At 38.6% G+C, this 19,147-nt stretch overlaps 2 long non-coding RNA genes across 2 annotated transcripts in view; both read left to right on the top strand.

Annotated features, from left to right (window-relative positions):
* LOC126634585 (uncharacterized) overlaps nucleotides 1–19,147 on the top strand; it is a 65,554-nt gene that overhangs the window by 26,205 nt on the left and 20,202 nt on the right. The window lies entirely within an intron of this gene.
* On the top strand, nucleotides 899–6,661 carry LOC126581904 (uncharacterized). Its single transcript, XR_007609206.1, has 5 exons — nucleotides 899–1,126; nucleotides 3,466–3,748; nucleotides 4,469–4,706; nucleotides 5,982–6,062; nucleotides 6,151–6,661. It is a non-coding gene; the product is annotated as an uncharacterized LOC126581904 (long non-coding RNA).

Genomic DNA, 19,147 nt, shown 5'->3' with positions numbered 1-19,147 from the left:
TTATAAAGATTGGTGTCAAATTATCCTGTTTAAGTGTCGTTGGTTTGATACAAACCCACATAGGGTTGGAGGTGTTTAGTGAGACGATGGTTTGCTATCGGTCAACACTAACATATGTTGGTATAACAATGACCCTTACATTTTGGCGACGATGGCCAAATAAATTTTCTATATAGATGACCCTAAGGGCGCGAGGGGATGGAAGTAGTTCAGAAGATTTACCACAGAGGTCTATATGATATTTCCAACCGAGATCCTAATGCCGATGATGATTATGGTGACGTTGTTGACCAACAACTGGAGACTTCAATAGAACTTGGTGCAGATATACTACGGGATATGACTATTGTACAAGAACCATATCAGGTAGCCGGAGGTCCTGAAATTGAAATACCAATCGACTCATTATGATTAACCTCGGGGATCTACTGTGATACAATGCACCCGAGCGCGCGAACAATGATGTTGACGTGCCTACAGACGAAGAGGAATGGGAGTATGAATCTAACGATAGTGACGATATTTATTCTAGTTCAGACGAGGATTAATGAAAAATTGTGATGTAAATGTAATGATATCTATTGAATGGTATTTATTTTGTATACAAACAAAAGTTTCCTTTAACATTTGTAACAAAATTAATTAAAAATATTATTTATTTATTTAAACCAAAAAATAAATTAAATTTCCACATATGCACGACGACGTTTTATAAATGTTTGTCGCACAAATATTTAAAAATTCTTTTTTTAAACTATGGGTCCATGAAAGTTTAAACACCCTCATTGCGCAAACATGTAAAAATTTGATTGTTTTGCCAAAATTGGGCACCTTTTTATTTCAACGCCTTAACTCTCTCTCTCTCTCTCTCTCTCTCTCTCTCTCTCTCTATCTTAGACGCACTCAATCTCTCTCTCGATTCTGTCTGAACTCAAGCTCCCCTCTCTCTCTATTCTCTCACTCTCTTCTCTCCCTCACTCGCACTCTTTCTATCTTAGACTCACTATCTCAAGCTCCTCTCTCCTCTCTCGCACTCTCTCTATTTCTCTGTCTCTCTGTCACTCTCCCTATCGCATCTGCCGCACTCCTATGCCACACCCTATCGCTGCCGCCGCAACATTACTAGGTAAGCACCCAGTCTTCCTTAATTCATCTCCCTTAATTCAATTATTTATAAGTGCAATTTTCATTGATTTTTCTGTTGAATTGTTCTAATTACAACATTTAGGGATTTAAGGTTGGAATTGGGAATCCTGGGTAAGGGATTTAGGGTTGGAATTAGGACTCCTGGGTTATGGATTTAGAGTTCGAATTGGGGATCTAGGGTTATTGATTAATTTATTAATTAGTTTTGATTATAAATATGTATTTCTTTTTTGTTTCTAGATAATGAAAAATGTGTTTTACCGGGACAAAATCTTTTATTAGGACAGTTAGAAATTTGAAAGGATGAAAACACGAAACCCCCAACTTCATGAAAGCGCGCTCCTTGAACTCTCCAAGGTCTAATCTTTTTTCTCTCATTGTTTCTGAATAATTCGGTTCCTCTAAGTTTGATTAATCATTTTTAGCATGTTGGGTTTTTGTTTTTTTTTTGTTTTAGGGTTTATGGGGTTGAAGATTTGACGATAAAGTTTGGGTTTAGGGTTTGTGATTTGGGTTCTATTGAGTTTTGTTTTGTTTTAGCATCATTTCGTTGTTCTGTAATTATGTTTATTTGCTGAGAAAATCAAGGCAATTAGGGTAATGAGATGATTATTTTTGCGTGATATGTCTTTCGTGAGAAGAGGGGTTGCTTGTTCTTTTCTTATTATCAGAGTTGAGACTTCAAATTAGCATCTTTGTAGTCACAGCATGCATGTGGTACCCACCTTACTATAATTGTTCCTAAGGTAGGATCAAAATTGGATCTTGATGCATTTGTTTATGTTTCCGGTATGTCTCTATATCGATTATGTTTAACCAATTTTTGTGTTAGATGGAGTTTTGAACCTTTTCAGTTATTGGTTATGGAGAAGGTGTGTAGCTGCAATTTGTTTTATGTGTCTGGGTTTAAAATGGTGCAGTCGTTGTTTAGAGTATAAATCTTTACGTCGAGACTGCAAAGCCGTACACATAATTTTACATCACGTATCCAAGCACATAATCTAAGTGTCAAGCCCCAACAGCTACATGTGCTCTCATGTCATCCCATGTATGTGTTGTTCGCGCGCTTAGCTCCCTGTGTTTAGCTCAAGTTACTCTACACTACACATGAGGGTATTGTTGAGTGTGTTTATACACAATTGGAATGTGAAGTCTCTTATAGGAATATATTAATGATCTTGTGCCTCTCCACTCATTGTCAATTGGTCCTTGGTTGGGTGCTCTAACTTTATCAGTGGTATAGGAATGAAAGTGATATAACATACTAAATAGGCTGCATAATTTCTTAATTTGCTTTATTAGTTTGAAGTTTTCATTGACTACATTAGTAAAAGTTGCATATTAGATCTAGAAAGAAGTCAGTTCTTTCCATAAGAGCCTGACGATGCCTTCAAGCACTTACAAATACTATTTTGACCTAATTTGCTCTTTTATTTTTAAAGCTATAAGAAAAGAAAAAATGCCTTCATGCGATACAATGCTAAATTTGCCACCCCTATGTGAGCTATGCATATGTGTTCTTCATTGAGGAAATAAGTTCTTAGTCCTTACTGCAAAAAATGATGTGAGCAGTTAGTTACACTTCCAAAATAAAATGCTAACACATTATCTACTGCATTTTTCATTGTCAATATCAGGATACTCTGGATTATATTTTTGTTCCTCAATCTTATAATCACATACACATAAATAAAATAAAAGTCAGAGTCTTTCTCTGAGATTTTTACCTTCATTTCTGAGTTACTTCTTCCGTATGTACAATATCATCAATCCAACTACGGATTCTAACTACTAAAACCTCACTAAAATCTCACTAATTTTCACCATGCAAAATCTAACTACTACCTATTATTGATTTGATAATATGTTGGTTTTGACTTTGTAATGGCATGCATTTGATAATTAGTTGGAATTAATTTCATCATCTCATTTTAAGAATGCAAAACCTTGCTATAAGTTCTCATTTTATTTGTTTGCTGGGAATTGAGCTCCGTATTTAACTTTGTCATGTCATCCCATTCGCTCAAACATTGAGCTACTATATCACACATTCTACCCTCATTCACATTTGCATTACACATGGACATGGATGCAACAAGTTTTGTAACTATCATGGTACCAGTTGCTGTCAGTTTGTTCAAGTTTTGTAACTGTCTTCCATTCATAATTTGTACAAGTTTTGTAACTTAGGAATGTATTTGGAACTCTGTTTACGATTTCATTTATTTATTTCTAACTGTCAATGTTAAGATATGTTTTAGTATATCCAAACCATATTAAAGTAGTGAAATGTAACTTTTTAATTAATTGTTTTTGTAGATGTGGAACTTAATATCAAACCGACGGCCAGCTAGTAGGGGCAGTCAGATACCTTCTCCAGGAGGTAGTGCGATTGCCACCTCCACACCTGATGTGACCACGACGGCTGTCCCTCAAGTCATGCCTTTGGGGTCAACGGTGTATATGGCTCTTGCGTCATCAACTTCTTCGGTGATGCATCCTATACTAAGCGCCCAACAAACTCATCGACGGCCCTGGAGTTCTGAAGAGGCCCAGCAATCTGGTGAGGCTTCCTTTGTCCATGAAAAAGGGTCCCATACAGGTAAGCTTGCTCTATACATTTATAAGCTTGCTTCTAGTTTCATCTTTATTCATAGCCATAATGCTATGTTCCTTACAAATATACGAGTGCCACATGTGGTTTCTAATATTTTCTCAAGTTTTGGCTTGCAAATTGACTGTAAACAATAATTCAGAATAGTCTCCATTAATGGATACAAATGTTTTCCAGTCTTAAGCTACCTTGCAACTAGAGTATTTGTATTAGTTTGAACTGTTTGTCCCATGCGCGCGCACACACACACACACATGTATAACCATTTTTCCAACTAATTTTACTGAGAAAAATTAGTGTGGATTTTATTGGGTTGAACATTTTGATATGCAGCTGCAAAAGATTGTTATATTCTTTTGAATATGCTAAGCTAAATAGCAATCAACCTACTTTACATCTTTCTTTGTCAACGAGATGATCCCTTTTCTGCAGAGAATAACATGCATGCTTGCTAGTTAATTTGAATTGTGATTTTGACCTATATTAATTATTGTTAAGTAGCACTGAGTAAATTGTATATCAACAAGTTGTAAATTTTGTTTTAACGTCTCCAATTGGTATAAACTGTTTGAATTGTTAGGTAGATGTGTTGTTTTTGTTGTTATATTATCTGGAGGTTTTAGGAAATGTTATAGTTTTATGGGAGGTTCTGCCAAATTTTCGGTAGAAACCAGAATTCGTCTAATGTTTACTTTGTTTATTTGGTAGGTCAAAAAAAACCAAGGGCCCTTGTAGGCTACAAAAGACTTCTCAGACCACTCGTGCCACGACTGAGAAGATCATCATTACATGGGATCCTCGACATTGTGCGACTGCAACAAAGGAGCAGCACATTGCGTTGGGCACCGACTTTGGCTCGATTATCAGGAACCATTGCCCCCTTATATGGAAGTCATGGAGACCTGTCCCATAAGGAGTCAAGGAAGTAGTTCTTCATGAATTATCGGTAAGTATTTTCAACCTCAAATACTAAATTTTTATTAAAGTATACAAAGATTATAAATTTTAACTACTATTTATTTGTTGAGTATGAGTTTTCCAACCTCAATGCCAATCAAATGCAGTACATCAACAACCTTTGCTCTGGTAGGTTCACTCAATAGAAGAGTAACCTCTACAAGCATTATGAGCTATATGAAGATCCGAAGGTCACTCTAGAAGTTGGGTGCCCTATAGAGTTGGTGGACTATCAAGATGAATGGAAGTGGCTATGCGGCCATTTTCAAGATGAGAAATGTCACATCCCGGCCTGGGCACCCATCACATCTCGGGCCTCGCCTCCGCCGTAGCACGATATTGTCCGCTTTGGGCCCTGACCACAACCTCACGGTTTTGTTTCTGGGAACTCACACGAGAACTTCCCAGTGGGTCACCCATCATGGGATTGCACTTGCACGAACTCGCTTAACTTCAGAGTTCCGATGGAACCTGAAGCCAGTGAGCTCCCAAAAAGCCTTGTGCTAGGTAAAGATGGGAATATATACATATAAAGCTTACAAGATCCACTCCCCTGGGCGATGTGGGATGTTACAATCCACCCCCTTAGGGGCCCAACGTTCTCGTCGGCACACATCCGGCCAGGGATTGGCTCAGATACCAAATTGTCACATCCTGGCCCAGGCACCCATCACATCTCGGGCCCCGCCTCTGCCGTAACACGATATTGTCCTCTTTGGGCCTCAACCACGCTCTCACGGTTTTGTTTCTGGGAACTCACACGAGAACTTCCCAGTGGGTCACCCATCATGGGATTGCTCTCGCGCGAACTCGCTTAACTTCGGAGTTTCGATGCAACCTGAAGCCAGTGAGCTCCCAAAAAGCCTCGTCCTAGGTAGAGATGGGAATATACATATAAGGCTTACAAGATCCACTCCCTTGGACGATGTGGGATGTTACAAGAAATACCTAGTACGTATAATATATATTTCAATAATATATTAATAAAAAAAATTTACAATTTTCAATAAAATTTTCATTTTTTCATTCATTTGTTATAAATATCTAAACTAATATGTTTTTTTAATTCTGAAAAAAAAAAGTGAAGGCAAACTCGATCAATTGGTCAAAAAAGAAACTTCTTCACCGATTTGGCTCACAATGCTTCTCTTATAGGTTGGAGGAGCAATATAAGGCAACCGTATATTTATTTTAAGTTTTTAATCTTTTTACTCTTGATTACACAATTGGTAATCTATGTTAACACTTTTTAAATTTTTTTCAGGGGGGGTCAAAGTTTCCAGAAATTGACATGTTCAAGGAGATGTATGTTCGGCCCAGGGATGAGCTGACGGAGCAGCTTCATGTAAGTTATTTCAATTTTTTAATATTAAATTAGTATTAATATTAATTACATGTATATTCAAATTAAATTGTTTATTTCATTTTTCTAGTCCACCATGGTGGAGAAGGGCCAGACTGTTCTGGAGGAGATTGTGTCCTAATTCCCGTAGAGACCCCGATCGAGGAGGTGTTTCCCCTTGAGGACGCTGGTTTTCAAATCATGACAGACACACTCAATCGGACCCTTAATCGTCGACCTAGGAATGTTCACCGGGGGCTTGGGAAAACCCGCCTTCGAGACCTGTCTGCCTCATCTTCCAAGCAGAGAACTGTCAAAATGTTAACATCTGAAGTGGCAAACCTAAAGCAGTGGATTACCGCCCAGCAGTCTCAGATTGCAGCCCAAAACAATTTGATGAACCAGATTTGTCAGGCACTTCAAATCTCTAGCATTCACTTCCCCGACATTGAACCACCTCTAAAACGACCTTTCAGCCGCCCACCACACCAATTACAACCTCCCAGCCCCCCAACGCAGCAACAACACCACCAGCAGGCAAGTGTGATGTGAGTTATTGCCAGCAACAACATTTTGTGTGTTGATAAATATATTTTTTATATTTTTCAAATTTTTTTTTAATTTTTTTTTATGAGGTGAGTTATTGGCAACCATGACACGACGACTTAGATGGAGGCATGCTGGCCGTCACGTGGGAGTGACGTAACCATGTGCACAGTACGGAAGCAATAAAAATATAACGGAATTTCGAAGGAATAAAAACCAAACTACTAGCATAACTAGCTAAGATACAGTGCTAGTGCGAGATTAAGGGTGAAATACACAACCAGAGCATAAATATTCTAGATGCAGTCAAGCAGGACAAGTGCTAATTATACAACACCCAAGGGTGATCCGACATTTATGATGTTCTGTCAAAACCCCCGTTGAAATCCTCGTGATCCTCCAAAGCACTTCTACCTAAAACCTGGATGGGCGCAAAACAAAAAGTGTGACTGGGTAAAAACAAAGATTTTCAAAATCATTTCATTTCTCAAAATTCTAACCCCTTGCCGTAAAACCTGTATAATTGCCCAGAAAATAATAATAATAATAAGCTGTGTCAGAAATCATACTCAAGATGAAAATCCATAGAAGTATACCATGTTAAAGTATCTCAATGTAATGCTATCAGTAATCCAGGCAAAATATATCAATGTCAAATATCGCATCAGCCAAATCCCTCTAACTCAATCTGCACGGCTGTGTATATAGCTCATAACCAATCTCAATCATACCAAATCAAATCCTGCACACGAGTCGGAACCACCTAAAGTTGTTTGTAGCACAAGATTAGGTGTAAAGTAAATATGCTCTAGTGCTACGATCACGTGAAGGTTGTGCAAATAATCGCGGGTCACCTACAAGTCGAAACCACCTAAAGTGGTATGTACGACAAACCTGTGCACCTAACTTGGATCCAAGGTAAGCATATGGTGCGGGAGGTGAACATCACGTGAAGGACTGTGCCCTAACTCTGGGTGGGAGCATTAAAACCGGGGTGCAGGTTTATGAGCTCTCAATACATCACATCATATCTCACATAACTGAAGTAACCTCAAATCTTTAATTTATGAACTTACCTGGCACTTACATGTGCGTCCACAGCACCAATCATAATTATATGCAACTACTAATGCATAAATAAAATAGGCAGATACTTTGCATGGCATTTCAAAACGTATAATCATTCAAATTCATTTTCTGGGAAAAAATCTCAAGTATATAGGTATATACGGAAAACCAAAAGGCCACTCACTGATATGTTGAAAGGTCATAGCCCCATTGCCTCGATTGATGGCCCTCGTCCTCAGGATGATATGCAAAATAACTAAATAAACGTTATTTAAAGCACATACACAAAACTAGGATATAACTTCTCATACATTGCTCAAATGGGGTATTTGAATGTACCACCATGATCTACTCAACCTCAGGAACATCGCCACATTTTTAGAAAATTTTTCCAGAAGCGCCCCCACGCGCGGCCAAACCCTAACTGAAACTTAATTGCCATTAGGAATAAACGTTATTTAAAGCACATACACAAAACTAGGATATAACTTCTCATACATTGCTCAAATGGGGTATTTGAATATACCACGATGATCTACTCAACCTCAGGAACATCCCCAAATTTTTAGAAAAATTTTCCGACCACCCACACGCCGGCCAAGGCACGGTGTTATCTGATGCCGTTAGAGTATTCCGTCAGACTTGATGGAATATTCCCCTTCGTCTTCCTTAGATCGCCGGAGATCGTCACCAGCGTCGGTTTTTGGAAAAATAATCAAACCTTCATATCTTCTTCGATTTTCAACCAAAATTCATGAAATCTATACCAAATTAAAGCTTAGGATGAGAGGAACAAAACCTTACCACTCTGGGGACCTAAGACAAATGGAATCTCACCGGAGAAACTTTGATAATCCGGCCAAACTTGAAACTTATCAAACTCAACTTTCTGACATCCAAAACACTTCGTTTTTCTTCTCCGAACTTCGCGAAGATGTCCTAAAGCTCACTAGCATCTTAAAATCTCCTAAAAACTTTGAAATCACGAGTGCATGAACAGTAACCCAAAACTGGGTTCTCGGGTTCTCGGGAAAATGAGGTCTTCATGCCCAAATAATAGTATCAATGGGTTCTTGGGCTCACAAGGAACTTGAATATGGTCTCCATTGGTTCGATCTACAGACGGAAGTAAAGGTTCAAGGTTTGTCCGTACAATTGTACGGACATGGAAGAAAATACAAGAGGAATGAGAGAGAGTCAACAGGATAAGGTGAGGGTATGTATGTGTGTGGTCCAGTTTGCAGTCAATCAACCAAAACCATAGGCCTTTTGTTCTAATTGGTCCAAATAATAAGGAATAGAACCTATTGGTCCAAAACCTTAGTTTATACACACACACAACTCAATAATAAAAAGGGTATAATAGAAATTTCCACGCTCTCGAGGATAAATAATATGTACGTTCGGGACGGGCTGTCACAACCTATCCCCCTTAAGAAACTTTCGTCCTCGAAATTTACACAATAAATGCAACCCACTAATAATCATAAAACAAGCACGGATACATCTCTTTCATACGCTCCTCCGTCTCCCAAGTGGCTTCCTCCACCGAGTGATTTCTCCACGAAACCTTCACTAGGTGTACTGTCTTATTTCTCAGAACTTTATCCTTCCAATCCAAAATAGTCACTGACTCCTCATCATAAGTCAAATCTGAATTAATTTCCAGAGGTTATGGAGGTATCACATAAGAAGGATTTGAAACATAATGACGCAACATAGAGACATGAAAAACATCGTGCACTTTGGATAACTCTAAAGGCAACTCAAGTCTGTAAGCAACCTCACCGACTCGCTCGATGATCATATATGGTCCAATGTACCTAGGACTCAGCTTGCCTTTCTTTCTAAACCGCACAACACCTTTCCATGGTGATAGCTTCAGAAATACCCAATCACCTACATTATACATCCGATCAGTGGCATGTCGGTCTGCTAGACTCTTCTGTCGATCCTGGGCCGCTTTCAAGTTAGACTTAATCACCTGAATATTATGTGTAGTCTCCTCCACTATCTCAGGACCTACCAAAACTCTTTCACCAACTTCTGACCAACATAAGGGTGTTCGACAAGATTTACCATAAAGAACCTCGAAATGTGACATACCAATACTGGAATGGAAGCTGTTGTTGTAGGAAAATTCCATTAAATCCAACTGCTTATGCCAAGCGTCACCAAACTGCAACACTGAAGATCTCAACATATCTTCCAACATCTGAATAGTCATCTCTGATTGTCCATCTGTTTAAGGATGATATATTGTACTATAAAATAATCTCGAACCAAGAGCTTCTTGGAATGCTATCCAAAATTTGGAAGTAAATCTAGGATCACGATATGAGATAATACTAATTGGGACTCCATGGTCCTTCACAATCTTCGATACAAATAATTCAGCTAATCGGTTTAAAGAATAATTGTCCCTCACAGGAATAAAATGTGCTGACTTAGTATGCAGATTAACTATCACCCAAACGCCATCATCCCATTCTATGTACGAGGAAGCTTGTACACAAAATCCATAGTAATATTTTCCCATTTCCACTGTGGAACGGGAAGTGGCTGCATCAATCCAAAAGGTTTCTTTCTTTCTGCTTTGACTTGCTGACAAATGACATACCTACTCACATATTCAGCAATTTCTCTTTTCATACCCAGCCAATAATAAAATGGTCGAATGGTACGATACATTTTAGTACCTCCTGGATGCATTGCATAAGCTGAAATATGTGCTTCATCAAGAATTGCCTTCTTTAATTCCATATTATTTGGCACATACATTCTACTCTCCTACATAAGCATGCCATCAGTTTCTCGAATTCTGAAGTCTTTCTTCTTCCCCCGATTCCTTGCTTGAATTATTTCCTGGGTCTCTTCATCATCCCTCTGGGCTACGAGCACACAATCAATTAAAATTGGCCAGACTTGAAAATTTGCAAGTAAAGCTTCCTCCCGATATTCCACTCCTAACTCCACTCCAGTGGACCTCAAATCCGCGAGAAGAGGAACATGATAATCATTGATGGCATTAAGTCTAACTGGAGTCTTCCTACTAAGTGCATCTGCCACTACATTTGCACGACCAGGGTGATACTCAATCGTGCAATCATAATCACTAAGCAACTCAATCCACCTCCGCTGCCGAAGATTAAGATCCCTTTGAGTAAAAACATACTGAAGACTCTTATGATATGTGAAGATCTTACATTTCTCACCATAAAGATAATGTCTTCAAATCTTCAAAGCAAAGATGATAGCTGCTAACTCCAGATCATGAGTAGGGTAATTTTTCTTATAAGGCTTCAATTGTCGTGAAGCATAAGCAATCAGCCTACCATGATGTATCAACACACAACCTAGACCATTTAAGGAAGCATCACTGTAGACATCAAAATTACCACTATCATCTGGGAGTGCCAAAATAGGTGCATGAGTGAGATAATACTTTAATTGCTAAAAACTTTGCTCACAATTATCATCCCACTCAAACTTAACTTCTTTTCTAGTCAACCTTGTTAATGGCAAAGTAATGACTGAAAAATCCCTAACAAACCGTCTATAATAGCCTGCTAGGCTAAGAAAACTCTGTACCTCAGTGACGGTTCGACATTGCTCCCAATTCTCCATAGTTGCCACATTTTGAGAATCCACTTGAATACCTTGAGTAGAAATGAATGTCCCAAAAATGCCACTTGATTCAACCAAAATTGACATTTGCTAAACTTAGCATACAATTGATGTTCCCTTAATTTCTTCAACACACAAGTAAGATGTCGAACATGCTCTGCTTTAGACTTAGAGTATACCAAAATGTCATCAATAAAAACAATGACAAACCTGTCTATAAATGGCTGGAATACTCGATTCATCAAATCCATGAAAGCTGCTGGTGCATTCGTTCATCCGAATGGCATCACTAGAAACTCATAATGACCATAACGAGTTCTGAAAGCAGTCTTAGGGACATCCTCACTGCTGATCTTCAATTGGTAATAACCAGACCTTAAATCAATCTTTGAAAACATACAAGCACCTCGTAGTTGATCAAACAAATCGTCTATACGTGGCAACGGATAACGGTTTCTCGATTCAATTACCTATAATCAATACATAGCCTCAAAGTCCCGTCTTTCTTCCTTACAAACAAAACTGGAGCTCCCCGGGGTGAAGTACTAGGCTGAATAAAACCTTTATCAACTAATTCCTGCAACTGGACTTTCAATTCCCTCAATTTAGCAGGAGCCATTCTATACGGAGTCAAAGATATAGGATCCGTACCTGGAAGCAAATCAATACGGAGCCAAAGATATAGGATCCGTACCTCGATCTAGCGGTAATCCAAGTAAATCATCAGGGAATACATCAGGAAAATGTCTGACTACTCGAACATCCTCCACACTACTTGAAGCAACATCATTCAACACTACATGAGCTAAATATCCCTGGCAACCTTTCAATAACAACCTTTTTGCTCTTACAGTAGAAATAACACCATGCCTCACCCCACTACGTTCACCCATAAAAGTAACTTCAGGTAATCGAGGACGATGGAAAGTAACTGTTTTCCCATAGCAATCTATGTTGGCATGATTATAATGCAACCAATATGTGCCTAAAATCACATCAAAATCAACAATATCTAACGGGATAAGATTAGCTGGCATAACCACCTCCTTCATCATCACTGGACATCCTGGATATACACAATCAACATAACGTATCTCCCCTCTAGGCATAGCAAACTCTAAATCATACCCTAGAGGCATAGGATGAGGCTGTGTCACTTTAGCAAATGTATGAGAAATAACAGAATGCGTAGCACCACAATCAATTAAAACTCTAGCAAAGTGACCAAGAATGTTTAACCTACCCATGATCAAATCTGGATGATTCTGAGCATCTTGCATAGAGATATTATTAATACGTCCCTGGGTTTGTTGTCGTCCCCCATGACCTCTAATAGATTGATGATATGAAAATTAACTTGACACACAAATTAAACCCCTATTGTTGACAATTGTAGTAAAGATGTAAGTAGGGATTGTTCTAGACCGAGGATTAACTAGGGATGCTAATCAACATAAATAAGACTCAAAAAACAATAAACTGGACTCTATAAACTTAAAACTGACTTAAATGACTCAAAATAGCAACAAACAATAAAAAAGACTCAATTCTAGACCTAACAAGTGATTTTGACGAAAATAAACGTAACTTGACTCAAAAGATTAAAAGAAAATAGATTATGACTCAACTAACAAGACTTAATGAATGGGGGTTTGTTTTTGACGAATTTAAAACTTAAAACAGAAACTTTGCATAAAACACTTTATAAAAACGAATTTGGTGAATTGAAAAGGGTGAAAGGCTAGTTAGAGGGTCCTTCTCCACACATGACATATGCATACGAACCAATTTCCAGTTATTATTCCTTTAGACTATGAATGACTACACCCCAAGTTAACCGTGATAGCACAAATTAACCATCAGATTTTCCTTAAGTCATTGAATTGGATGGAATACGCGTCACAACCAAATTATCCTTATCAAGTTCCCTAACTATGAAAAGCATGATAGAAAGACATATCAAAGGTCATTAAGTTCTTTGAAAACCATAAGCATTGACGAAGCATTCGTAACTATGAAAAGCATGATACTCCTGTCAAGGATTCACTTAACACAATCATGATTAGTGACTTCCACTACTTGTGAATATAAGTTCATAACGATTAGGTGAAACTCCCTTATACTCTAGCATCGAATTCATGCATGCAAATTAAGCATGCATCCTCAATCAACATACATAAACAAGTTTTGATAACTCAGATAAGCAAATCACATTCAAGACTCAAGAAACAATAACTGGATGTAATCAATTCATATAAAACATATAATCATGGCTTCGAATTCACCTCCAACTATAAAGGAATTAGTTCCACATGTTTGCAGAAATTGACAACGAAATCAACATAATTGTAAAACTAAAACAATGATAGAAGACACCCCAAAGATGCTCCAACACTCCCAAAAGCTTGGGCATAGGCACGGCACAAAGGCTTCTCTTCTCCTTCCCTTCCTTGATGCGGCACTTGATGAGTTTCTGTGTATATGGTGTGAATTGTGGTGTAGAATTATATGGGGGTGGTGTGTGAATTATGCGGCAAAATCATGTATATATAGCTAGGGTTATGCACAATTTCTGAAGGGAAAAGGATTGCACAATCCTAGGGGAAAAGGTTAGGGTTTGGTAGAAACCAAAGGGAAAAAGAATTAGGAAATTTGGCCAAAGCTTTTAGAATGGAATATCTGGCAGATTTCTAGAAGAAAAGCAATAAAAGGTGCGGCACCAATCTAGGGCAGGTGATAAGGCTTCTAGAAAGGGGTATTTAGTCGATTGAATGTGTAATTGATCCCCCCTTGCAGCTGGAATTATGGTATGATAAGATTAGGATAAGATAAGATAAGATAAGGTTGGATAAGGTTTTAGATAATGTTCCTTCATTTTAGCTGATTCCTTATCTTCTTTGTCTTGAATTAATTTCTTCAACTCTTTAGCACATTCCTAGCCTCTCTTGAACTTTAAATTCGTCCATTCCTTGTGCTCCATATGTAAGCTATCCATTCTAGCCCAAAACTGCTCCAAAATGCTCCAAATTACACTTTCTTGCCAACTTTGTCATATGAACCTGAAAACACACGAAAATAGCTTAAAACACTATACTAAGTAAGAACTAACAACATAAATACAAGAAAACAAGCTAACTAAGTCGCATAAATATGCTCCTATCACTTGATTACCTTGCCCCTGCACACCTCGTCCCTGACTTGGCTGACCAGATTGCCTTGAAGATCCTGCACTACTGGAAGCAATCTCTACTTGCTGGAGTTGTCCTCCCTGATACCACCGAGATCCACCAGCTGGAATGGAAGGATACGGTGGATAACTTCCAGGATACTGAGAATACCCACTCTGGTAATAAGGGTCCTGCGAATACTGATACTGCCCTGAAGCATAAGGAGCGGCATCGCCTTGATAATGGTAAGCACCACCTCGACCCATCTGACTATAACTACCAGACCCTGGAACTTGCTGGATCGGCGCTGGTGGTGGTATAGAAGGCTGTTGGGGCCTCTGCTGATTATGGGGACAATTGATAGCTATGTCCCATCTGCCCACAAGTAAAACATCCACTGCTGCCTCTCCTACACTCCCCAAAATGCCAATTATTACATCTGCGACATAAATGAGCACTTCCTCTTCCAGCATCTCCCTGCCTCTGGAATCTAGGACCTCCTAAAAATCTACCACCTCTCCTCTGACCAGTGGCACTAAAACCTCCGCTAGAAGAGTTGGAACTAGTTCCACTTCTCTTAAAGCTCTAAGTCTTGCGAGGTCCTTGAGAAAACTGACCTTTACCTTTATCGTCTCACCTCTGATTCCCATTCTTTTCTTCTTCTTCTTCACTTTCACTGGGCATATTTTCTGAGTTCTCAATCCTTAACAAAATCTCATAAAACTCCTGGTAAGTGGCACAAGGAGTCGAGGTCACTATAAAACGCCATTTCTTCTTTGTACCCAATCTGAAGCGACGGAGCATCTCAACCGGATTAGCTGCAACCTCCAGATGATAACGAGACAAGTCAGTGAATCTCCTATAATACTCATTTGCCGTCATCTTCCCCTATTTTAATTGAGTAAACTCTTGCTTTTTGCAATCAATATACTTATGGGGAATAAACCTTTTTTGAAACAACTGTTTAAATACTTCCCAATCCTCAATTTCATCTAAGGTCAACTGATAAGACTCCTATCTCCACTAGGATGCAGGTTCCAAACACAAAAACCAAGTAGTCATTTCGACCCACCTATCAGAAGGAAGATTCCCCTAACTTTGCATTACATGGAAAGCCTTCTCAATATGATTGATCCTTTCTCCGCTCCTTCATGTCCTTCATTCCCTATAAAATGATTCAGCTTTAGATTATACACAGTCTCAAGAGGTTTCTTTTGGGGAGGACGACGCGAAGACTGAATAGCATTAGCTATAGCCTCCCCTAACTGAGCTATATAAGGGAAACTAGGCTCAACAGAAGGACGTGGATCTCTACGAGGTGGCATAGTTCTGACAGAAGACATCAAAATAATTAGAAACTCTCAAGATATGCAGGACTACAAACCTAATGCTCTAATACTAAACTGACACACCCCGACCTAGATCGAGGTATGCTGGCCGTCATGTGGGAGTGACGTAACCATGTGCATAGTACGAAAGCAATAAAGATATAAGGGAATTTCGAAGGAATAAAAACCAAACTACTAGCAGAACTAGTTAAGATAAAGTGCTAGTGCGAGATTAAGGGTGAAATACACAACCAGAGCATAAATATTCTAGATGTAGTCAAGCAGGACAAGTGCTAATTTTACAACACCCAAGGCTGATCTTACATTTATGATGTTCTATCAGAACCCCCTTCGAAATCTTCGTGATCCACCAAAGCACTTCTACCTAAAACCTGGAGGGGTGCAAAATAGAAAGTGTGAGTGGGCAAAAACAAAGCTTTTCAAAATCATTTCATTTCTGAAAAGTTCTAACCCCTCGCCATAAAACCTGTATAATTGCCCAGAAAATAATAATAATAATAAGCTTGTGTCAGAAATCATACTCAAGGTGAAAATCCATAGAAATATACCATGCTAAAGTATCTCAATGTAATGCTATAAGTAATCCAAGCAAAATATATCAATGTCAAATATCGCATCAGCCAAATCCCTCTAACTCAATCTGCACGGCTGAGTATATAGCTCATAACCAATCTCAATCATACCAAATCACATCTTGCACACGATTCGGAACCACCTAAAGTTGTCTGTAGCACAAGATTAGGTGTAAAGTAAATATGCTCTAGTGCTACGATCACGTGAAGGCTGTGCAAATAATCGCGGGTCACCTACAAGTTGAAACCACCTAAAGTGGTATGTATGACAAACCTGTGCACCTAACTTGGATCCAAGGTAAGCATATGGTGCGAGAGGTGAACATCACGTGAAGGACTGTGCCCTAACTCTAGGCGGGAGCACTAACACCGGGGTGCAGGTTTATGAGCTCTCAATACATCACATCATATCTCACATAACTGAAGTAACCTCAAATCTTTAATTTATGAACTTACCTAGCACTTACATGTGCGTTCGCAGCACCAATTATAATTATATGCAACGACTAATGCATAAATAAAATAGGCAGATACTTTGCATGGCATTTCAAAACGTATAATCATTCAAATTCATTTTCTGGGAAAAAATCTCAAGTATATAGGTATATACGGAAAACCAAAAGGCCACTCACTGATATGTTGAAAGGTCATAGCCCTATTGCCTCAAATGATGGCCCTCGTCCTCAGGATAGGTCTCACTATATGCAAAATAACTGAATAAACGTTATTTAAAGCACATACACAAAACTAGGATATAACTTCTCATACATTGCTCAAATGGGGTATTTGAATATACCACCATGATCTACTCAACCTCAGGAACATCGCCAAATTTTTAGAAAAAATTTCCAGACGCGCCCCCACACGCGACCAAACCCTAACTGAAACTTAATTGCCGTTAGGAATATTCCGTTAAAACCTTAACATAAATTAACGGCGTTACCTGGCGCCTTTAGAATATTCCATCAGACTTGATGGAATATTCGCCTGCGTCTTCCTTGGAACGTCGGAGATCGTCGCCGGTGCCGTTTTCTAGAAAAATAAGCAAACCTTCATATCTTCTTCGATTTTCAACCAAAATTCACAAAATCTATACCAAATTAAAGCTTAGGATGAGAGGAACAAAACCTTACAACTTTAGGGACCTAAGACCAACGGAATCTCGCCGGAGAAACTTTGATAATTCGGCCAAACTTGAAACTTATCAAACTCAACTTCCTGACGTCCAAAACACTTCGTTTTTCTTCTCCGAGCTTCGCGAAGATGTCCTAAGGCTCACTAGCAACTTAAAATTTCCTAAAAACTTCAAAATCACGAGTGCATTAACAGTAACCCAAAACTATGTTCTCAGGTTCTCGGGAAAATGAGGTCTTCACGCCCAAATAATAGTATCAATGGGTTCTTGGGCTCACAAGGAACATGAATATGGTCTCCATTGGTTTGATCTGAGGACGAAAGTGAATGTTCAAGGTTTGTCCGTACAATTGTATGGACATGGAAGAAAATGCGAGAGGGAGGAGAGAGAGTCAATGGGATAGGGTGAGGGTATGTGTGTGTGATCTAGTTTGCAGTCAATCAACCAAAACCTTAGGCCTTTTGTTCTAATTGGGTCCAAATAATAAGGAATAGAACCTATTGGTCCAAAACCTTAGTTTACACACACACACAACTCAATAATAAAAAGGGTATAATAGAAATTTCCATGCTCTCGAGGATAAATAATATATACGTTCGGGACGAGCTGTCACAAATCATCCCCAAAAAAAGGGGTTGACAATTAAGAAAGGGAGAGAGTGAGTTTAGAGAGTATTGATAAAGTGACATAACTATGAGATCTAGCCCCATTTTTTGGCTCATTAGAGATGAAATTTCTCACTAAGGCTTGAAATGTAGGAGCCTCATGGAGGATAAAGCCCCCATTGAAATGCTCTAAAAAGAGTTGTGTGGATAACACATCCTTATTTTTATTACTTTTTAGTATGATCAAGTACTTCTTCACCATGTCATCAAGTAGTGGATCCTATGAAGAAAAAAAAATTCCCCAGTGCCTAGGAGTAGACACATTTTAGCCTTTCTAGGGGCTGAAGTACACCCATTTTCAAAATGCCTGTTTGTTGGTACCGTTTTGTTTAATTTCGGAGCTTATATTGACCAAATGTCATTTGATTGGAGACGACCTAAAGGTTTGGGCTTGTAGTTTGACCTATACTAATAATTTTGCTTGTGGTTGGGCCTATAAACATATTTCTACAAAACCTGTTCAGTTCGGTTTATTTCGTTGTTGAAGAGTACAAAATTGAGAATTGTACCGAAACAGACCGGTTCGGTTCGGTTTTGTTACCTGTTTGACTGATTTGGTCAACTCGATGTTTTTTTTTTTCAATTTTTTCACTCAATTTTTCGGTTCATCTGTTGTTTTCCCCTCCCCTAGTGATTAACTCTGCTAAGACGTGACACCTAGAACTTGAATACATTAACCATAACATAATTTTCAATATGGCCACTTTGGTGCTAGTGGATTATGTCCATCACATCAACGTAAGGCGGTATCATGATTCATGACATTCATCAGCTACTATTCTCGGTTGGACTTGTGTGTATTTTACAACTAACAAATCTGATTCTGAATCATTTGCAAAACTTTACAAAGAATCTGATTCTGAATCATTTGCAAAACTTTACAAAGAATTCAAGAGTATAAGTAGATGAACAAAAGTGTAGGTCTCCTTAAATTCGATCATTGAACAAGAATACTTTAA

Source organism: Malus sylvestris, chromosome 1, assembly GCF_916048215.2.
Source record: "Malus sylvestris chromosome 1, drMalSylv7.2, whole genome shotgun sequence".
Taxonomy (NCBI): domain Eukaryota; kingdom Viridiplantae; phylum Streptophyta; class Magnoliopsida; order Rosales; family Rosaceae; genus Malus; species Malus sylvestris.
Note: the sequence above shows the minus strand (reverse complement) of the source record. Positions and strands in the feature narration are given on the sequence as shown.